The sequence below is a fragment of the Ranitomeya variabilis genome, chromosome 3 (assembly GCF_051348905.1).
Source record: "Ranitomeya variabilis isolate aRanVar5 chromosome 3, aRanVar5.hap1, whole genome shotgun sequence".
In the NCBI taxonomy this organism is placed as follows: Eukaryota; Metazoa; Chordata; class Amphibia; order Anura; family Dendrobatidae; genus Ranitomeya; species Ranitomeya variabilis.
Window position 1 is genome coordinate 464,672,529 of NC_135234.1, and position 23,328 is coordinate 464,695,856.

General features: G+C 46.6%; 1 long non-coding RNA gene across 1 annotated transcript in view; it reads left to right on the forward strand.

Moving 5' to 3' along the window:
• LOC143816373 (uncharacterized) overlaps positions 1-22,332 on the forward strand; it is a 44,025-nt gene extending 21,693 nt beyond the window's left edge. Inside the window, exon 2 of the long non-coding RNA XR_013223928.1 lies at positions 21,885-22,332. This is a non-coding gene — a long non-coding RNA (uncharacterized LOC143816373). The remainder of the gene's footprint in view (positions 1-21,884) is intronic.
• The last annotated feature ends 996 nt before the right edge of the window (positions 22,333-23,328 follow it).

The window sequence follows — 23,328 nt, forward strand, 5'->3', positions numbered from 1 at the left end:
CATTCACTACCTTCTAATTAATAATAATAATAATTGTCACAGTGTGACCTGACCCAACGGGTGGTCGATTAACGGATGGCACAAGTCACAAACAACGGGAAGGAAAAGGTGAGAGGAAGGCCCTACACGTAGGGAATGGGGAATGGCCACCACCTGAGCTCAAACCTGAGCCTGTCCCTGCACTCCCCTAATGCCCTATGCGGGTCCTTCCCCCAGCCATCATCAGTATACCTCGTCCCTAGTTGTCACCTATTACTGCCCTTGCTAGTGCACTGGCTGGCAATGAGAACTAGCCTCACCTCTGCAGATAATACACACAGGGGGAAGTGACAAACGCCAAAGACACAAGGTGAAAAAAACACTACACTTAGCTTATGAACAATGCTGCTAAGCTCCACACCGCAGATAACAGCAGCAACTGGACTCCAATAACCTGACGTGGCTAACACCAGGGAGCTGCTCCTGCTAGGCTAGTCTCCAGAAAGAAACTATCATCATTCATCTGATGCAGGTGACTTTGTAAAGCAGAGGTCTCAAACTGCATTCCTCGAGGGCTGCAACAGGTCATGTTTTCAGGATTTCCTTGTACTGCACAGGTGATAATTTAATCACCTGCACAGAATGATTCCAGTGCCTTGTGCAATGCTAAGGAAATCTTGAAAACAGCATGGTTTGAGGCCCTCCAGGAATGCAGTTTGAGACCCCTGTTGTAAAGGATGATGGGAGTGTTCACCGCCTGCATCAGCTGACCCAGTATCTCTGCAGTAACATCAGATTGCGGGGGGGGGGGGGGGTTATTGAAACTTACATTAACCCCTGATGGTCTGTAAGAAAGCAGGCACGTGGGATGCAGTGACGGACAGGAGGCAGAGCAAGGGTTAACAGGTTTAATAACAGGGAAATACTCCACGCAGGGAGGTCAAGGGTAAAACAGGGGTATTGCGGGTAATGTGGGATAGGGAGTATGCAATTTGGGGGTAATGTGTAGGCAAAAGTAGGGCAACAGCAGTGTCTCATCTTCTGGCTTCAGTGGTCAGTCTCCGCTACCTTCCACTGAGCCCTAGTCCATATGCTGCAGTTACTATCAAGAATGCGGGTAACAGTTACGTATGAGCCCAGCGTAGCTCTGCAAATTTACACTGGCAAAAGCTCAGGGTCTCCCGTGAGCGGGAAAGTTTGAGCTGATCAGATAGATTACACAAGTCTCTCCAGTACTCAAGTCTCTCTCTGCGGCATGTGCACTGTACTCACAGTCATGAAGCACATGGCACCTCGGTCTCTGTCAGCTATTTGGCGCACTGCATTCTCCTTTCTATGCTGTGCGCTGCCTGTTCCTGCCAAGATTGTAGCGCTGACAACCACTGGTGCGCTGCTTCTCTGGCAGGGTGCTGCACCAGATTTAACTCTGGCGGCACACACACAGTACTCACTAGCCTGAAATGTTCCACATCTCGCTCCGTGGTGACCAACGGGCACCCTGCACCTTTCTCCTCACAGTCTCTGTCAGCAGTGGTGGTGACGGTGATTGGGCACGGGCCTGCGCTGTACGAATGCTCTAGGACCACAGTACTCACTGGTCCCAGCTATTAGCGGCGGGAGATAGCGGACGCTGGCCTGCACTGTGTTAGTGCTCCCCGAACAGAGCACTCCTCTCTCTGGCTGGCTGCTGTTGCTAGACACACAGCTCCCCTCAGGGCAGCAATCCCTGTCCTGCTGGTCTGCTCGGTGTGCACGGCTCTGCTCTCTGTGAACGGCTCTGCTCTGCAGCGGCTCTCTCTATGCCACCTCTCGCAGTGCCGGTACTTTGTGATGCGGGAAGTGCACATTGCACTGCATTCGCGCCCAACTGACCTGCTTTGCGCTCTTTTCACTCCTATACCCCTGCTGCTGCGCCCACTTTTCTCTTATCTCTCCCCACCCTCCTGGGTCTGCAGGAAGGTCCCACTGGCTCCTGCTTCCCCCAGGCATGCAGGTACCCGTGGTCCGGTCATCCCCCTTACAGGTCCAAAAGGAAAAAAGGTTTAAACTGAGTGGAACCAGAGCTGCCACAAATCCAAAAATGGATCATGACACTAATACTCCATGTCTCTTGCCCTTTTTCCATGTAGTCTCTGCCCTTAAATGAGTTAAATAATAGAGAGAGTGACGTACAATATAAATAAGTGAGGGCACTCTCAAATGTACACAAGATGGCCCTCCAAAATTTCTAGAGAAGGGCGCTTCCAAACGTATGTTACAGGGCCACATGCGGGCTCTCACTAAACTCAGGTTTCCTGCCTACTGCAGGCCCTCTGAACATTTAAATTTAGGGCCGCAGAATCACATGGATATGGGGGAAGGGGGGAGGAGGAAGGTGAAGCTCAACGCTACAATGGGCACATTGTAAACTGCTATGGAATATGTATTCCACTATCTGAGTGTCAATGAGGGAGGGACCGCTCAAATGTATAAGTAACAGCAGTCCCTCCAAAACGCATGTTACAGGGCCACCTGAGGCCTCTCAGGTCAAAGATCAACATACCTACCGTTACGTTGTAGCTGCCTTTGTAAACTGCTGGGGAATAGCTAACTAAAACTGATGTATGGCAGAGGGACCTACAAAATGTATAAGTCAGGTCCCTCACAATTGTAGAAGGCGAAAAAAAACACAACAATACATGTGAGCAAATGCTAAAAGGGATATTTTTTGCTTCTCTGATTTATTAAGCCTTATATACAAGTGATTATGCAGGAAAAACTGTTTCTTAACCTTTTTGGTGTGTTAAATGCAATTTAGGTTAGGTTTGTTAGCTGTTCTTGTGTATCTGTAAAAGTGGTGTAATACCGCGACAAACTTATTCCCAGAAACCATATGTGAGTCAGAAATGCATGCATGCATATTCTCCAGGCTCTTCCCATTCTGTTTCATCCCTTTCCCATCCATTTCAGCCTTTTCCTCAGGCCCTCAGACCCCTTTGTAGCATAAAGTTACTCGTATTTCCCATTGACTTGCATTGTACTCGCTATTCGGAACTAATATGCGATTTTTACAAAGTACTCTTTATGAGTATAGCGATTACGAATATTACTGTACTCGCTCATCACTACTTTAACACCTTCCCGACATTCATCATACATGTACAGTGCGAGTCAGGAGCAGGTGCATGGAGCGGGCTCACAGGCTGAGCCCGCATTATAGAGCAGCATTATAGTGAAGGCTTAGTACAGTTGTCCAGTCTTATGCTAAAGGTCTGCAGTCACTCCATGACCACCCACTCTTATCGTCAACACCAGAGAATCCTCACAGCATGTGAGGCATGTGATGAAATGATTCAGAAGTTGTAGTCACATACAGTGACTGCAGAGTTTTAGCAAAAAGACAGGACAACCCCTTTAACAATGTGCGCCCATCAGCTAACATGTGACGTGCTCGCAAGGCCCTATTGATTTGTTATGACAACTTGAAGTCTGTTGAAGACCCCCATGGCTGCCATCACAGGGCTCTGTTGAAGCTCAGCTGTGTCTGGGCCTCAAAGAAGACTTTTGCTCTATCCTGCAGTACTGAGGTATTACAGTACATAGCACAAGAGATTAGACAAACACAGGTTTAGATCACCTAAGGGGGTTAATAAATACAGTAAAAAAAAAAAGTTAAACAATTATATTCATCTCTCATTTTCCCATCAAAAATATAGATAGTAAAAAATGGCAAATAAATCCACATATGCAACGCCGCCTCTATAAAAGTTCAATCTGTCAATGTATAAATTTAAAGTACTTCTCTAGAATTTCTTTTTTAGTGCAGTGCTTCAGTGGTGCCTCTAATCTAAGATTTTCACCTCAGTTTTTCAGTATTTCTAAGCCAAAACTGGGTGATAAACACAGAAATGGTGACGTATTTCTATTATACTTTTCCTCTGATTGTTCCTCTCCTGGTTTTGTCTTACAAATATTGATGTAAAATACTGACCAAATACTGAACGTGTGAACGTGGCCTTATACTTACCAGCAGGGCCGGACTGGCCATCTGGCAATTCTGACAAATGCCAGAAGGGCCTGTCTGCTCATGGGTTCATTATCTGCTCATTATCTGCTATGTTGTCAACAGAATCGGTGTTTCAAGACACCCATACTGTTAAGAGCTGTGACAAAGCACAAAGTCGCTGACTCCCTCACTTACCCCAACAGGCCTCGGGAATCATTGGAAATATTGGTCTTGTAGTAAATCTTGCTTTCCTCCACAGAGGGTAATATTAGTAATATATCTCATCTGGTTCTTTGGGACAGTGATAGCATTGACCTGTGTGATTTCAAATGCCAGGGCTGATTTTCAGTCCCAGTCCATTCCTCCTTACAAGCTGCTCTTTTCATCTGTTCCCAGTCAGTCTCCAGCAGTTTGTGATCTGCTGGATTGCTGTAGTGTTTGATGGCCGATCCAGAGGTCACTACTCACTGTAAGTTTGTGAGAGGTAGAAAAAGGACAGAATGAGTCTCCCGTAGACTTACACTGGGCCCTTCTGACTGGCACCTCTGACGTCCGGTCAGTCACAGAAGTTGTGGTCACAAGATAATGGACAGGAGCGGCAGCCGGAAGAGCTGAAGATGGCAACTGGTAAGTATAAGTCTAGCAGTGTTCCCCAACTCCAGTCCTCAAGAGCCACCAACAGGTCATGTTTTCAGGATTTCCTTAGTATTGCACAGGTGATAATTGCATCACCTGGACAGGCAAGCATTCAATCACCTGTGCAATACCAAGGAAATCCTGAAAACATGACCTGTTGGTGGCTCTTGAGGACCGGAGTTGGGGAACACTGGTCTAGAGGGAGGGAACTTACATTAGCAGCTCCACTCCAGTGCTGAAAGAAAAAATGCTAGAGTGGTGCCCTAACTAACCTGAAAGGTAAACAATGTAAAAAAATGTAAAGAAAAGCTGCAAAAAAAATACAGTAAGGAGTGATAAAAATGTCATATCTATTGCAAAATTGTATGAAAAATCATAGTTTTGCTCCACAAGAATATGGAATCACAAAGCTCCATTGATTGGAAAATAAAAATATTAAGCGTCTTTGGTAATGGTGACACAATAATAATAATAATAATAATAAAATATATTTATACTATACAAAAACAATTATTGGTCTAGATTAATGGTGGAGCGCCCCCACTGCCGCAGGGCCGAGGGGTACCCGGTACCGGGCCTCTGAGTCTCTGCTCTGGGGTTGTCACGGTGGCTAGACCCGGTCCGTGACCCTGCTGAAGGGCGTCCAATGAAAGGTGTGGATGGTGATGATGTTGTGGTGGTGCGGTGCAGGTCGCAGTAAATAACGAGGACACCAGGTTGCAGTCTCTTTACCTCTTTACTGAAGGCTTTGAGATAGTCAATCCAGAGCACTGTTAACAGGGCTGTCTCAGACCGGCCGGTCCAAAGGCACATTAGGAGTTCCCTTGACAGGTGAGAATCAGCGTCTACCTGCTAGCGCCTATGTGTTGTAGTCCTTCCCTGCTGAGCACCCCGGGATAGTCCTCACAACTGATTCTGTCTGCCTCTGATGTTCGTTCTCTCTCCGTCCCCCAGATGATATGGTTAGGACGCACCCGTATGACGGGGTAGGCCTGGAGTTCTTCCGGGACCCTAGAGTCGCCCCTCTCCCACAGCTGCCTCCGTTGTCTGCTTAGGTGTTTAAGTGAGACAGCAAACCTATAATTGGCTGTCCGGCCGTGGTTTGAAGTAATGCTTGTAGTCTCTTACTTGCTCGGCGTTCCGGCCACCGACTGTTTGCGCCTCAGAAGGATGTTGCCTCGCTCTTACAGCACGACTCCTTCTGGTCCTATCACCTCTCTCTGCTGTATTCCCGTTGCTCACTTGTTGCGTTGTTCTCTCAGGAGTCTGCCAGGATCCCCTCCCTGACAGGTCCTCTCTCTAGCTCTTCCCAGTTACTTCTCTCCCTGTCTTCCTGTCCAACCCCCAGTTTTACCAGAGTGTGAGGAGTGGCCTACTAGATAGAACCACTCCCCCCTAGTGGCCGGAGTGTGAAGTGTAGTGTGTGATACCTGGTCAGGTGAACTCCCTTAGTGCAATCAGATGCAACATCACTCCCCTTAGCGGCAGAGCGACGTTACTGCAACGACCAGGACTCTGGGGCGCTGCACTCCCCCCCGGTTAAATCCAGTACTCCCGGACTGGGAAAATAAGAACAACAATACATGTGAACAGAAAACACACAAAATTTTGAAATATCATAAACAATTAAACATAACAGTGCTTCCCTTTATGGGAGGTGAGGACTCTTGAACGTTGCAAAAGTTAGGTCATGCACAGTTTATGACTCTCAGTTCAGTGGTTGAAACAGCGGGGACCCTGGGTAAACAAAGGGGTCCCCTTTTAGAAGTTTTTGGAGCAATTCACTGTCCATTACTCCGTTGTCCATTTTAAAACCTGTAACAAAAGATATGCACACAACCAATTTTTACTAAATAGCAGCCCTCACTAATACCTCCAAGTTTTGTAGCGGAGAGGAGTTTGATTCTTGGTGCTGCATGTCGACCTTCGCAGTGTAGGGGTTGCTACTGGCCTAACAGGGCCCACTATGCTTGCTACCGCTGGTGTAGTGCACTGCCTTCTAGCTACACTTCTAGTGAGTCTGGGTAGCACTGGCAGGCTGGAGCTCTCAGGGCTGCTGCTACCAACAGTGGGTACGGCAGGCTAGCCGATAGCAGAGGGAGGATTTGCCAGTTCAACGGTCGGCACGGCATCTTCAGGTAGGGCTTGTTGAGGTTGCGGGGCCGGATGATCTGGTACCACCATTGGTTCTGGTGGGTTCGGCTGGTGGAATGTTAGAACAGGTACCAAGATGGCCTGATTTATCTTGAGTCCAGGACTGTGGAAAATCACCAAGGACAGTGTGGATAATCTTCTCCTTTTCTACAGGTGGGGAGGTTCCTGGATCCATTTCCCTCGCTCTCAGCTTATCAGGGCAGGCTTTAAGGTGGTCCCTGGATATCACCGTCGAGGTCTCCCCTCCATCCTTGCTGATGAGGCAAACCTTCGTGTTGTCGAAATCGGATGGCAGGACGGTATACGGTTCCGCTTCCCATTGGTCGTCGAGTTTGTGTAGCCTCCTCTTTCGTTTGAGTACGTGCTCACCAGGTGGCAAGGGAATTGCAGGGGCATGCTAGTTGTAGTCCCTTTCCTGTTTTTGCCTGGCCTGAGCAAGGCTTCTTTCCACGCACTTCTGTACCTTGCGGTACCTTTGCCGCCTCTCGGTATCCCAATCGGCATCCGGCGAGGTATCTTCGGGGGTTAGGACCCCCATGTCCAGATCAACGGGTAACTTGCTAGACCTTCCTCGCATCAGGTACGCTGGAGTGCAGTTGGTGGAATTTACTGGGATGTGATTATATATGTCCACCAAGTCAGGCAACTTCGTTGGCCACAGGCTCCATTCCTCTACGGGCAAGGTCTTTAGTAAGTCGATCACCACCTGGTTCATCTTTTCCCACATCCCATTGGTTTGGGGATGGTACGGTGTGGTTCTGATCTTCTTACACCCGTACAGTTGGCAGAACTCTTGGAACACTTCCGCTTCGAATGCTGGTCCCTGATCGGTCAGTACCTTCTCCGGGTAGCCATGGGGCCTACAAAAGTACTGCTGGAAAGCCTTGGCGGCCGTCCTGGCCGTTAGATCCTTGACAGGCACAACCACCAAAAATCTGGAGTAGTGATCAACGATGGTAAGAGCGTAGACATAGCCTGACCGGCTAGGTGTCAGCTTCACATGATCCAGCGCGACCAGTTCGAGCGGCCGCTTGGTGATGATAGGCTGCAAGGGAGCCCGTTGGCTGCCACGGTCCCTCCTGCGTAGGCTACATGGACCGCACTCTCGACACCACTTCTCAATGGCTCTCTTCATGCCAATCCAATAGAACCTCCCTCGGAGTAGCCTCTCCAGCTTCTTCCATCCGAAGTGTCCGGCTCCATCGTGGTAGGCTCCCAGAACCATGGGCGCATCTCGCCTTGGCACTACTATCTGCCATACCAATTCTTGAGTACGTGGGTCGATGCTTCTCCGGCACAGCTTGCCATCATGGATAAACAGTTTGCTTCTCCCCTTCCACAGCTGTTGGGTCTCCTGTGGATCATCTGGGCCGGGATGCAACCCTGCCTGCGTCAAGAGCTCTTTCACCCGACGGACCGCGGGGTCACCATCCTGGGTCTCCGCCCATCCGTGGTGGGGCAGGGGATTCAGCGTGACATCCGGTTGGTTCTTGTGCCTGTTCTTCACATGATGGGAGTTTTGAGCGGCTTTGGGGCGATGGAATGCAGGCAGCTCCACCTCTTCAAGTGCCTCTGGGTCTTCCCCCGTTTCTGGCAAATTGGGCATTCGGGACAAGGCATCGGCATTTTCATTCTTGCGTCCTGCCCGGTACTTGATGGTGAAGTCCTAGTTGGACAGCCGGGCCATTCACCGCTGTTCCAAGGCCCCGATTTTGGCGGTATCCAGATGCGTTAGCGGATTGTTATCCGTGAAGACGGTGAATTTCGCTGAGGCCAGGTAGTGTTTGAACCTCTCTGTCACTGCCCAGACGATGGCAAGGAATTCCAGCTTAAAGGAACTGTAGTTGTCAGGGTTCCTTTCCATGGGACGAAGCTTCCTGCTGGCGTAAGCGATTACCCTCTCCTTGCCTTTCTGGACCTGGGACAGCATGGCCCCCAATCCTACATTGCTGGCATCCGTGTACAGCACAAACGGTTGGTCGTATTCGGGGTAGGCCAGTACCTCTTCTCCCGTCAGTGCCGACTTTAAGCAAGTGAAGGATCCCTCCAGCCCCTCGTTCCAATCGAACAGGGTGTTCCTCCCCTTGGTCTTCTTTGATTGGCCCACCAACAGGTCTTGCAAAGGCGCGGCCTTCTTGGTGAAGTCCTTAATGAACCTCCGGTAATAGCCTACCAGCCCGAGGAACTGCCGGACTTCGTGGAGGTTGCTGGGCTTTGGCCAGTCCTGGATCACCGTGACCTTGTCGGGGTCTGGGGCCACTCCTTCGGCGCTCACCACATGGCCCAGGTACTGCACTTTCAGCAGATGACATTTGGACGGTTTCACCTTTAAGCCAAAGTTAGACAGGGCTTCAAACACCTCAGCCAGGTGCTTCAGATGGTCTTCGTAGGTCTTAGAGAAGACAATAACATCATCCAAATACAGCAGTACGGTTTCAAAGTTCTTGTGCCCCTGGTAGCACTCCATCATCCTCTGGAACGTCCCCGGGGCATTGCACAATCCGAAGGGCATGTAGTTAAATTCGCAGAGACCCATTGGTGTCGTGAAGGCCGTCTTCTCTTTGTCCGCCTCCGCCACGGGAACCTGCCAGTACCCACTGGTGAGATCCAAGACAGAGAAGTAGTTAGCAGATTTTAAGGCAGCCAGAGACTCCTCTATCCTGGGCAGTGGGTATGCATCCTTATGTGTAATGCGATTCAACTGCCTGTAATCAACACACATCCTCATTGTACCATCCTTCTTTTTAACAAGGACTAATGGAGCTGCCCAGGGGCTACAACTGTCTCTCACCACCCCAGCCTCCTTCATTTCTCGCAACATGTCCTTGGCACACTGGTAATGAGCTGGGGGTACAGGGCGATATCTCTCTTTTATGGGTCGGTGATCTCCCGTGGGGATGTGATGTTGGATCCCTTTCACCTGTCCAAAATCTAAGGGGTGTTTGCTGAATACCTGCTCGTACTCGTGAACCACCCTGTAGGCCCCCTGTTTCTGATGGGATGGGGTGGAGTCAGTGCCCACATGCAATTCCCGACACCAATCTTTTGAGTGCCCTGCAGAACTGTTGTCCTCCGCCACGTTTGACGGGACCAAGGGTCCAGGTGTCTGTATCACACTATTATTGACAGCGAACAGTTTGGCGAGCGTGGCATACTTGGCGAGGTGGACCTCTTCCTCCCCACAATTGAGGACATGTACGGGCACCCTCCCCTGGCGGACGTCGACCACCCCCCGGGCTGTCAGGATAGTAGGCCTATTGTCTGAATATACGGGTTCTACCAAGGCCTGGTAGTCCTTACCCCTGAGGCCTATGGCTGCCCGACACCATATTAACATCTCACTCCTGGGGGGTATCGCGATGGGGTTTGAATCACTCACAGTGACACGACCAATCTCATCACCTGTCAGCTCTACCTGCTGTCTCTGCATCAGAGCTCTGATTTCTTTTTGCAGGGCGCGTTGTTCACTGTGGCCAGCGGTTTCTGCTACCTGTTGCAACAAAACAGTAACTTCTGCAAGACAATTTTCTATAACATTAGTACCGATAGTCATCATGGGATTACATTCTCAGCGATCAATATCAACAATCACAATCCCTTGGGCTTTCAATTCCACCCGCCCCACCTTGATGGTGACCTCTTTATACCCCACTTGTGGCAACGGCTGACCATTACTGGCTATTATGGTGAAATCATCATCAGGGCCACGAGTAATATCGGTGTCCTCCCAATACCGTTTATAAAGCATGTAAGGCATAGTCGTCACCTGAGAACCGGTGTCCAGCAAAGCGTTCATGGGGATGCCGTCAACCACTACAGGAAGAACTGGTCGCCCTCCAATGTATTTGGCTCTCTAATGCTGCGGGCCTGACCGTCCTACTCCTGGGGGTTGGCCCTTTGCCCCAGGGGTTGCTCGTTTAAAGGACAGTACCTTGCAAGGTGGCCCACCTGATGACAGCGGCGGCAGATGGGTCGTCCGTCCCGATGGAAGCGATCGTCGTCCCGGCCTCTGGTCGGCGGAGTCCTCCTCTGTCGCATCCAAGGGACATCCTCTGGTCTGGAGGCCAGCTGGATCTTCTCCTTGGGGGCCTCCTGTAAGGACTGCACCGTCTGGGCCAGGGCAGCAACGCTCTTGGTCAGCTCCTGCATCTGGAGGCGGAGTCCTGCAGGGGAGTCGTCCTCTAGGCTCTGGGCATCGGCCTCGGCGGCGACTGGGGCATCCGACGCCACCTCCTGGTGGTATGTGAGAGCGGGACGCCTAGGAGGCGCTGCACAGCTGGGCTGTCGCTCCTGCAACGCCTGGATAGCTTTAACCTTGAATTGCGCAAAAGTCAAGTCTGAATTTTGCATGGCCAGGAAGTGCAATTCGCCCCGTTGGTGACTGCACAGGAGCCCCTCAATGAACCGCTCCTTCAGGAGTTTATCCTCATCATGCATGCTGTCGGGGTCATTCTGCTTAATGGCCCGCAGCACCTCCTGGAGATTAAGGGCATAGTCCCGTAAGCTATCCTGCGGTCTCTGTTTGCATCCATAGAAAGTCAGTTTAATTTCTGTAGCAGTGCGGGTATCGAAGCTTAAGTTTAAGCTTTGCAAAAACCTGCTGTGCAGTTCCCTTATCCGCGGCGAGCCAGGACTTCACTTCTCTCAGAGCCGCCCCGAAGAGTTGGCCGATTATCATATGAACCTTCTGAGGCTCCGTCAGGGGATAGAACTCGAGCAGACTGCAGATTCCTTCTTTAAAATCAGTTAATGTGTGCGACTCCCCGGAGTATCGCGGGAGCCAGGCCGCTCCGGGCAGGTACGGCATAGAGAAGGGCATTATAGCCTTTGTGGTAGCGGCAGTGTCCGACTGGCTGATGGGGGCAGCGGGCTCTGCGGCCACCGGTGGTGGTATTAGGGCCGTGGCTACGTCCGCTACGGGGACCGGAGCTGCCTCTGTGTCCATGGCTGCGACCACCGCCTCCGCTCCCCCTGACTCAGACATGGCTGTCCCTTCCTCCCACTAACCGGCTGGAGGTCGGAGTTCCTCTTCCGGGGTTGGCACTTTAACGCGCTTTCTCGTTCCGCGCTTCTTTTTGACCGGTTCCGCCCACAAAGCTAAGGCTCCTCCCTCCGTGCGCGGCGATGGCAAATTGAGGCGGGAACTCTTGGCGGCAATAACAATGCACAGTCTTTGCAATAAGTCACAGTCCAAGCACAATAAATCACAGTTCCAAGGCACACATGACCTGTTTCTTCAGGCTTAAGTAGATCCTGTTCGTGACGCCAAGTTGGAGCGCCCCCACTGCCGCAGGGCCGAGGGGTACCCGGTACCGGGCCTCTGAGTCTCTGCTCTGGGGTTGTCACGGTGGCTAGACCCAGTCCGTGACCCTGCTGAGGGGCGTCCAATGAAAGGTGTGGATGGTGATGTTGTTGTGGTGGTGCGGTGCAGGTCGCAGTAAATAACGAGGACACCAGGTTGCAGTCTCTTTACCTCTTTACTGAAGGCTTCAAGATAGTCAATCCAGAGCACTGTTAACAGGGCTGTCTGAGACCGGCCGGTCCAAAGGCACATTAGGAGTTCCCTTGACAGGTGAGAATCAGCGTCTACCTGCTAGCGCCTATGTGTTGTAGTCCTTCCCTGCTGAGCACCCCGGGATAGTCCTCACAACTGATTCTGTCTGCCTCTGATGTTCGTTCTCTCTCCGTCCCCCAGATGATATGGTTAGGACGCACCCGTATGACGGGGTAGGCCTGGAGTTCTTCCGGGACCCTAGAGTCGCCCCTCTCCCACAGCTGCTTCCGTTGTCTGCTTAGGTGTTTAAGTGAGACAGCCAACCTATAATTGGCTGTCCGGCCGTGGTTTGAAGTAATGCTTGTAGTCTCTTACTTGCTCGGCGTTCCGGCCACCAACTGTTTGCGCCTCAGAAGGATGTTGCCTCGCTCTTACAGCACGACTCCTTCTGGTCCTATCGCCTCTCTCTGCTGTATTCCCGTTGCTCACTTGTTGCGTTGTTCTCTCAGGAGTCTGCCAGGATCCCCTCCCTGACAGGTCCTCTCTCTAGCTCTTCCCAGTTACTTCTCTCCCTGTCTTCCTGTCCAACCCCCAGTTTTGCCAGAGTGTGAGGAGTGGCCTACTAGATAGAACCACCCCCCCTGGTGGCCGGAGTGTGAAGTGTAGTGTGTGATACCTGGTCAGGTGAACTCCCTTAGTGCAATCAGACGCAACATCACTCCCCTTAGCGGCAGAGCGACGTTACTGCAACGACCAGGACTCTGGGGCGCTGCAATGGCACTTCCAAAAATATATATAATCCTATAAGCACAAGGAAGCCAATGCCAAAAGTAATATTAAAACATTTTTTACATTCTTTATTAAACATATAGTATACAAATAGATTTAAAACAATTGGGGATACAAATACAAAAATAGCTGCATACATAGGCGTATACACAATGTTCCAAATTATTATGCAAATGACATTTTTCTTGGATTTTACTAAATGGTCGGTGCAAATGACAGTCAGTCTAATAAAAGTCATCACCCGTTAGAGTATACATCGAATTTTATTGAAGAAACCTTCCAATAGGGTTGAGCGAAACGGGTTGGCCATTTTCAGAAGTCGCCGACTTTTGGCAAAGTCGGGTTTCATGAAACCCGACCCGACCCCTGTGTGGGGTCGGCCATGAGGTCGGCGATCTTCTGAATCTGGTATCGGAATTCCGATACCGAGTTCCGATATGTTTGCGATATCGGGAATCGGTATCGGAATCCATATTTAAGTGTAAAATAAAGAATCAAAATTAAAAATATTGATATACTCACCCTCGGACGCGCCCTGGTACTAACCGGCAGCCTTCCTTCCTAAGAATGAGCGCGTGAATAACCTGCGGTGATGTCGCGGCTTGTGATTGGTCGCGTGAGCGGTCACATGGGCGGTCACGCGACCAATCACAAGCAGTGACGTCATCTAAGGTCCTTCACTCGCTCATTCTTAGGAAGGAAGGCTGCCGGAAAGAAGCAGGGTGCGTCCGAGGGTGAGTATATACCTAATAGGAATATACTCACCCTCGGACGCGCCCTGCTTCTTTGCGGCAGCCTTCCTTACTAAGAATGAGCGCGTGAAGGACCTTAGATGATGTCGCGGCTTGTGATTGGTCGCGTGACCGCCCATGTGACCACTCACACGACCAATCACAAGCCGTGACGTCATCTAAGGTCCTTCACTCGCTCATTCTTAGGAAGGAAGGCTGCCGGAAAGAAGCAGGGCGCGTCCGAGGGTGAGTATATACCTAATAGGAATATACTCACCCTCTGACGCGCCCTGCTTCTTTCCGGCAGCCTTCCTTCCTAAGAATGAGCGCGTGAAGGACCTTAGATGATGTCGCGGCTTGTGATTGGTCGCGTGACCGCCCATGTGACCACTCACACGACCAATCACAAGCCGTGACGTCATCTAAGGTCCTTCACTCGCTCATTCTTAGGAAGGAAGGCTGCCGGAAAGAAGCAGGGCGCGTCCGAGGGTGAGTATATACCTAATAGGAATATACTCACCCTCTGACGCGCCCTGCTTCTTTCCGGCAGCCTTCCTTCCTAAGAATGAGCGCGTGAAGGACCTTAGATGATGTCGCGGCTTGTGATTGGTCGCGTGACCGCCCATGTGACCACTCACACGACCAATCACAAGCCGCGACGTCACCGCAGGTCATTCACGCGCTCATTCTTAGGAAGGAAGGCTGCCGGTTAGTACCAGGGCGCGTCCGAGGGTGAGTATATCAATATTTTTTATTTTGATTCTTTATTTTACACATTAATATAGATCCCAGGGCCTGAAGGAGAGTTTCCTCTCCTTCAGACCCTGGGAACCATAGTATCCCATTGCACTGCATTGGGTTTCGTGTTTCGGACGACCCCGACCCCGACTTTTTTATAGGATCGGCCGATTTCACTCGACCCGACTTTTGAGAAAGTCGGGTTTCGTGAAACCCGACCCGATCCTATAAAAATAAAAGTCGCTCAACCCTACCTTCCAATGATAACAGTATAATCTCCAAAATGAATAAAACCTCAAAATGCATTGTTCCAAACTATTAGGCACAGTAGAATTACTAAACATTTGATATGTTTTAAAGAACTGAAAATGCTCATTTGTGGAATTTGCAGCATTAGGAGGTCACATTCACTGAACAAAAAAAGCTATTTAACTCCAAAACATCCTAACAGGCCAAGTTACATGTTAACGTAGGAACCCTTCTTTGATATCACATTCACAATTCTTGCATCCATTGAACTTGTGAGTTTTTGGAGAGTTTCTGCTTGTATTTCTTTGCATGAAGTCAGAATAGCCTCCCAGAGCTGCTGTTTTGATGTGAACTGCCTCCCACCCTCATAGATCTTTTGCTTGATGATACTCCAAAGGTTCTCTATAGGGTTGAGGTCAGGGGAAGATGGTGGCCACACCATGAGTTTATCTCCTTTTATGCCCATAGCAGCCAATGACTCAGAGGTATTTTTTGCAGCATGAGATGGTGCATTGTCATGCATGAAGATGATTTTGCTCCTGAAGGCATGATTCTGCTTTTTATAACATGGAAGAAAGTTGTCAGTCAGAAACTCTGTATACTTTGCAAAGGTCATTTTCACACCTTCAGGAACCTTAAAGGGCCCTACCAGCTGTTTCCCCATGATTCCAGCCCAAAACATGACTCATCCACCTCCTAGCTGATGTCACAGCCTTGTTGGGACATGGTGGTCATCCACCAACCATCCACTACTCCTACTCCATCCATCTGGACCATCCAGGGTTGCTTGACACTCTGTAATAATTATAGGGGATAACTCAGGAGACTCTTTGCGTGGAACAAGACAACTACAGGACACAGTTTTATAAGTGGTAAAGTCTATATTATCACACGGTGATTCAAACAGGTGCAGAGAGAAACTCAAGTCCACAACACTTGGTGTAAATATTAAACGCAGCTTAGCAGTCTATAGGGAACTTCAGAGGAAAATGCAATCAAGCAGAAAGTTTATGAAGCACAGTTATTCTTGAGGATACTTGACACGAATAAATCCTTGTCTTAGTCCAAACACAGATAGATAAGCTTATAAGGCAGTTCAAATCATATCTTAGCTCAACCAGGGAGGCCTGGTTAATAGTCTCAGGTTTTTGCAGAGCAGAAACAGCTTACATGTGCAGCAAATGTAGATGGAAGTAAACACGAGCAGCAGATGAAGGAAATTACTGGAAACTGGTATATGCAGCAGGAACTCAGAGCAGAGTAGCAGGATCACCACACAGGTTCACAGGAGCAGGTATATAGACATGGAGTAATCAGAGGTCAGGAGCTGGATGCAAGGCAGAATACTCTAGCACAGACTGAAGGCTGGTGTGGAGTTTTATAGCAGGAAGACACAGTGCACATGAGACCAAAGATGCCATCTTGGAAAAGGGCAGTAATGCACAAAAGGTAAAAAATGTTCAGAGTCCTGACACACTCATCAGTAAACAAGACTGTTTGAAAATTAGTCTTCATGTTTGTCTGGGCCCACTGCAACCGTTTCTGCTTGTGAACACTGTTTAGGGGTGGCCAAATAGTAGGTTTATGAACCACAGCCAGCCTTTGAAGGATCCTACACCTTGAGTTTCGAGGGACTCCAGAGGCACCAGCAGCTTCAAATATCTGTTTGCTGCTTTGTAATAGTATTTTGCCAGCTGCTCTCTTAATCCAATGAATTTGTCTGGCAGAACCATTCCTCATTATGCCTTTATCTGCATGAAATCTGTCTGTGCTCTGTTTCAGTCACAAATCTCTTCACAGTATGATGATCACTCTTAAGTTTTTGTGAAACATCTAATGTTTTCATACCTTGTCCAAGGCATTGCACTATTTAATGCTTTCAGCAGCAGAGAGATACTTTTTATTTCCCATATTGCTTGAAACCTGTGGCCTGCTTAATAATGTGGAACATCATTTTTAAGTAGTTTTCCTTTAATTAGAGTCACCTGGAAAACTAATTATCACATGTGTTTAAGATTGATTTCAGTGATCCATTGAGCCCTGAGACACAATACTATCCACGAGTTTATTTGAAAAACAAAACAATTAAATCTTTATGACACTTAAATCCAATATGCATAATAATTTGGAACACAGTGTATATTATATCGAATAGAGTGATTCATTCATAATATTCCTATTCCATTTGGAAAAATTGATCCATGTTTAAAATAGAATTAAATAAATAGAAGTAACATGATTATGCTTGAATAGCTCAGTGGCTTATTAGTTTTCACGGACATAGTAAAGTGCAAAGTGCTTAATAAAAATCAGATTTATGGCTGAGATTTGTGACAGAAAGTCATTTAGTAGTACAACAAAGTAGCATAATAGGAATACATATGGAAATATGTGGGTAGCAAGGAAAGGAGGAAATAAAACTCATAAAAGTGAGATATACATGGATGCAGCACCAAGCCCCGACCCCCGTTTTGCATTAGGTTCTTCCTGTGGGGTTGTTTCTATTCTGAATAGGTGAAAGTGCGGTCCTTTTATGCCATATTACATCAGTGGTGGCAGCGGCATGGTTGCGGCACTTCCGTCAACGAGACCGGATGTGATGTCACTGTAGATCAGCAACTCATGTCACAGGTCCACTCACCATCCAACGCGTCAGACAATGGGGGGGAGCCAGCGATGGATCGGACGCGTCTACACGGTGACACACACATCGGAAGTCTGGGGTAGCGCACACCACTAGGGGAGGATGGTCTTAGTGAAGTATGTTATTGACTTTGCTTACTATTCAGGAGTGTGTGGAATGTATGCGATCACTGTGGAGAGTGATATGTGGCTCATATCACGAGTCACTGTACTCCTCCATCCAGCACAGTGATGGAATCCAAGCAGCCAAAATATTCCTGACCATGACAGCCCATAGTACTGATTTAATCAGATTCTTGATCACCCTTCTTCAATTTGTATTGAAACATTTTTTTTTAAATTTTAAAGAGACAATCTATTTACAAAATCAGGGAACAGTTATGGGGGCAGCTTTTGCCCCTTCTTATGTAAATCTGTTTTCAGGCATGTGGGAGAGATCTATTTTTTTCACCAACCCCATAGCATTAATAGAGAAGGTCCTGTTCTGGGTGCGCTTCATTGATTACATCTTTATGATTTGACAAGGCTCAGAACAGGATCTCACATCCTTGGAGATTCTAGACAACAACAAGATGAATATTAAATTTACATGCAAGTACATCCAGAGTAACATTGAATTTTTGGATGTTTTAATCTCTGAAGGAGCAAGTGATCACATTGAAATGGATGTGTACCGCAAAGACACAGCCGTAAATTCATTATTACACGCATCTTCGTCACATCCTCGGCCACTGATAAATGGCATACCAGAAGGCCAATTCATAAGAAGCAGAAGAATCGGCTCTAATGATAAATTTTTCCATGAACAGGCAAAAGCTCTTTCAACAAGATTTGAGGACAGAGACAACTCCAAGCGGAGCATGGGAAGAGGTCTGAAAAGAGCATCATTGGCTAAAAGAGATTTATTACAACCAAAGGTGAAATCTTCAACAGAACAGAAGGTGAGATTTATTCTACATACAGCAAAAAATGGTCTGATATGAGGCACGCACTAGAAAAATATTGGCCTTTGCTCAAGCAGATCAAACTTTGTCGAAGTATCTTAACAACCAACCATCAATCACATACAAAAGGTAGCATAACTTCAGGGATCTATTCATCCGTAGCTACTACACAGGACCAAATGTGGAAAGAACATTTGGATCCAAAGGTCCAAAATGGGGAATTTGTGCGCTTCCCCAAACTCCCGGTGTGTGGGTCTCTGTGGAGACACGTCCGAGACGTCACTGGCTCAGGCCCCTGTCTGACACATCAGACGGGGGAGGGGATCTGTGACGTGAGACAGTGATTTGCAGTGACATTACGTCCGGTCTCATCTGCGGAAGCACCTCAACCATGCCGCTGCCACCACTGATGTAATATGGCATAAAAGGACCGCACTTTCACCCATTCATAACACAAACAACCCCCCAGGAAGAAGCTAATGCAAAACACGCGTCGGGGCTCCGTGCTGCATCCCCAGGTTATGTATATCTCACTTATATGAGTTTTCATTCCTCCTTCCTTGCTACCCACATATTTCCATATGTATTCCTATTATGCTACTTTGTACTACTAAATGACTTTTTGGCACAACTCTCAGCCATAAAATCTGATTTCTATTAAGCACTTTGCACATTACTATGTCTGTGAAAACTAATAAGCCACTGAGCTATTCAGGCGTAATCATGTTAATGTAAACAATACACTCCCTGTCAGAAGTTATGTCGCTTATCCATGTTATGTAAATAAAAGCTTATAACCTGACGTTAAATTCATCCATTGGTTGTAGAAATTATTCTTTTGAAAGCTGAAACCCTCCGAAATGTGGTTTAGGTTAAGAAAATAAATTGGCATCAATGCAGAAATATTGATCAGTTAATGGACACAGAATGGTCAGATTTTGGCAAGACAAAAGTTTTGTTGCCCACAGAACGTAATGTGATATTCAAATAAATATTTAACTTAAAATACAAATATATGCTGCATAACATTGGTGAATGAAGTTGTGGTGCTATTAGAGTCATATTTAATATTTTGTGTGACTTCCATGAGCTTGAAGGACGGCATCCATGCGGTTCAACAATGATTCATATAATTTATTATTTAAGTCATCAGGAATAGCAAAGAATGCAGTCTTTCATGCCACCCAGAGTTCATCTAGATTCTTTGGTTTTGTCTTCCAAGCTTCCTCTTTCATCCTACCCCAAACATGCTCAATGATGTTCATATCTGGTGACTGGGCTGGCCAGTCCTTGAGCACCTTGATCTTTTTTGCCTGGAGGAACTTTGTTGCAGAGATGGGTGTATGAGATGGAGCACCATCCTGCTGCAGAATTTGATCCTTTTATGATTTGGAATATAAGAGGTAGCTAATACTTCTTGATATTTTAGGCTATTGATATTGCCTTCCACCTTGCAAATGTTTTGCACACCCCCATACTGAATGTAACCCCAGACCATATTCTTTCCACCACCAAAAGTAACTGTTTTCTGGGTGTATTTTGGATCTATACGGGCACCAGTAGGTCTCCTGCAGTATTTGCGGCGGCTGTGGTGTAATTCTACTGAAGATTCATCAGAGAAATCCACCTTCTGACACTTTTCCAGCATCCATCTGTTTAGCAGGCTGTGGGACTTTGCAAATGTTACATGGTTTTTTATTTGCCTTTTTCTTTAGTGCTTGCTTCTGGGCACTGATTCGACCATGGAGGCCATTTCGAGACAGAATCCTACAAACTGTTCTAGTTAACACAGGGACTTGAGGTGGCCAGGCCTGTTGGAGCTCTGCTGCAGTGGAAGAGGGGCTTGCTTTGGATTTTCTAACCAACAAACGTTCCTCCTCAGCAGTTGTCTTGCAAAGTCTGCCGGACCTGGGCTTGTCAAACACATCTCCAGTCTCTTCTAATCTTTTTTTAATTCTTTGTACTTGATACTGAGACACATTAAAGGTGCCAGCCAACTCTGCAGTGGATCTGGTCTTCAGCCTCTTGATAATCCAGGCTTTGGTCACAGGGTGGATTTTTGGCATGTTGTCAGAGCTCAAGTTGCAGTTCAAGTGAAGGTCTGGGGTGCTGGGTTTCGTTTTATACACACACACTAATTAACCGATCATTTACTGAGCACGGGTGAGGATGTAAACTAGGATTGGGTGTATTATATGACCAGGCGACAAAACTTTTGTCTTGCCAAAATCTAACCATTCTGTGTCCATTAACTGATCAATATAGCTGCATTGATGCCAATTTATTTTCTTAACCTAAACCACATTTCGGTGGGTTTCAGCTTCCAAAAGAATAATTTATACAACCAATGGATGAATTTAACGTCAGGTTATAAGCTTTTATTTACATAACATGGATAAGCGACATAACTTCTGTCAGGGAGTGTATATAGATTTACTGCAGGAATGCATCTTTTTATGCACAGTGACTCCTATGGGAATAACCTATATTATAAATTACTAATAAGGCTGGTCTAGCTATTCCACAGCTCCCATTTGACTCCCTGTTCATCCTTTCTGGCCCCCCTACTTCTATTTATTAATTATTTAATTCTATTTTTTTAAACATGGGTCAATTTTTCCAAACGGAATAGGAATGTTATACATGAATCACTCGATTTGATATCACATATACCCCCTGTGTATGCAGCTATTTTTTTATTTGTATCCCCAATTGTTTTAAATCTACTTGTATACTATATGTTTAATAAAGAATGTTAAAAAAAAAATCATATTACTTTTGGCATTGGCTTCCTTAAGCTTGTAGGATTATACAGTATATATTATACAGTATATTACAAATGTCTAATTTTTATTTTTACAACAAAAATATTTAAAGAATTGCACAAGTTTGATATCGCCATAATCTCCCTGATGAGACTATGCTATACATATAAGGGATGTGGGTGCTATCATACTATATAGAAGGGGCTATGGAGGTCATCATGCTACATGTAAGGGGCAGTGGAGCCATCATACTATATATCAAACAGTATATAGGGAGCTGTGGGGCCACAAAATAGTGTACAAAGTGGTGCGGGGGTTATCATAAAGCATATATTGGGTTGCGGGGGCCATTATACAGGATATAGTGAGTTATAGGGGTCATCATATAGTGCATAGGGAGCTGTGGTGACCAACCTTCATACAGTGCATAGAGAGCTGTGAGGAGCATCATAGAGCGCTGTGGAGACCATCATACAGTGCATAGAGATAACATAATAATATTATGTACTCGCTGTGTAGTGGTGATGGTAGTAGACATTGTGTAGCAGTTATTTTGTTTTTTTTATAGTAGTAATTTTGGTAATATTGGGCTTTATATTGTGTATTATATATTAGCAACAGTGGTATACTGTAATTATATATGTATAGATACTCTTCTAAGTGTTGAGGAGGTTGTATGAGGAAACATGTACTTTGGGGCTTGGGCGCCTGATCTTTTAGGACCCTAGTAACGCCCCTGCCTCTTACTATAGATTCTCTTATCTCTTTGAATCACAGACTTGGCCCTATCTTGGATTTCTTCATACCTACAAGACCGGACATTCACCGTTTCCCAGACATTCAAGATCTCCTTCTCTACTCCCCTCTTATCTCCTCTTCCCACAATCGCATACAAGATTTCTCCCACGCATCAGCCCTACTCTGAAACTCTCTACCCCAATAAGTCAGACTCTCACCTACCATGGAAACCTTCAAAAGGAATCTCAAGACCTACTCAAGAACTACTGCACAACCAGCTCTGCCCTCACCTACTATATCCTCACCCATCCCTTGTAGATTGTGAGCCCTTTCGGGCAGGGTCCTCTCTCCTATTGTACCAGTCGGGAATGTGTTGTTTAAGATCATTGTACTTGTTTTTTATTATGTATGCCCCTTTATGTAAAGTGCCATGGAAAAAATGGTGCTATCATAATAAATAATAATATATCTATATATTTATACTATATATATGTACTGATATATTTTTTGGGTGTTAGTCAAATAAATAGTATTGGTTAAGTACCACTGTATCCTCATTGTCTGCGCTGATGCATCCCAGTAACCTGCTCACAAAAGAACAAATTAAAACGGGATGGACTGAGAACTGTCTGGGTACATAAATCCTCTGATTTGATCATAGCAATAATTTCCAACCAGATACATGCAAAAAATTATATGCTTTGTAAACTACAAATAGCTTTTAATATCTTATTTTTATTGCAGGTCAATTGCTATTTCTGTGTCAAACCAGCCACAGTTAGAGGCGACACATTTGTTAATGTGATTCCTTGCTTTTAATGTGTCTTGACATTATTAAAAAGTGACATGTTGCCGTCTTTCTGCACATGCCGTCTCTATAAAAGGATTTCCAATACCATAGTTACTATCAGCATGAATTATAATATGAACCTGGCAGGATTTCAGTGGGAAGGGAGGCTTTGTAATGTATTTGGGTATCATGGCTTCTGAGAAAGTTATACTTGAAAGTTCTTCCTTTGATAAAATATACTGTTTGAAATTCATTCTTCTCGTGCTGCACCTGTGGCCCGTACATTATAATTTTGTGCTTCGACTGTTCCTTTAGTCTGGCATTATTGAAAATCCCATCTTGAAAGAATAGATTATAGATTGCCAGAGCTGTCCCCTATTCATGATTCTTTTTACATGTACTATGTACAAGAAGAGACATACATTGTGTTTATAAGATGTTTGATATTAATAAAGCAGTTATGGCCAAGCAGATTGGTAGCTGTGTGCATTTTCTTATCTTTTTTTGTAAATGTGCCTGGAACACATTGCTAGATACAATTAGGTAGTGGGAAAAACTAGGATCAAGAAGTAATATTTAAAAAATACAGGGTGTAGTTCAGGGCCGGACTGGGACAAAAAAGCAGCCCTGCCACACAAACCCCACATACTTTAATACTCCTCACCCCGATCAGTGAATTTCTGCTTTACTTTG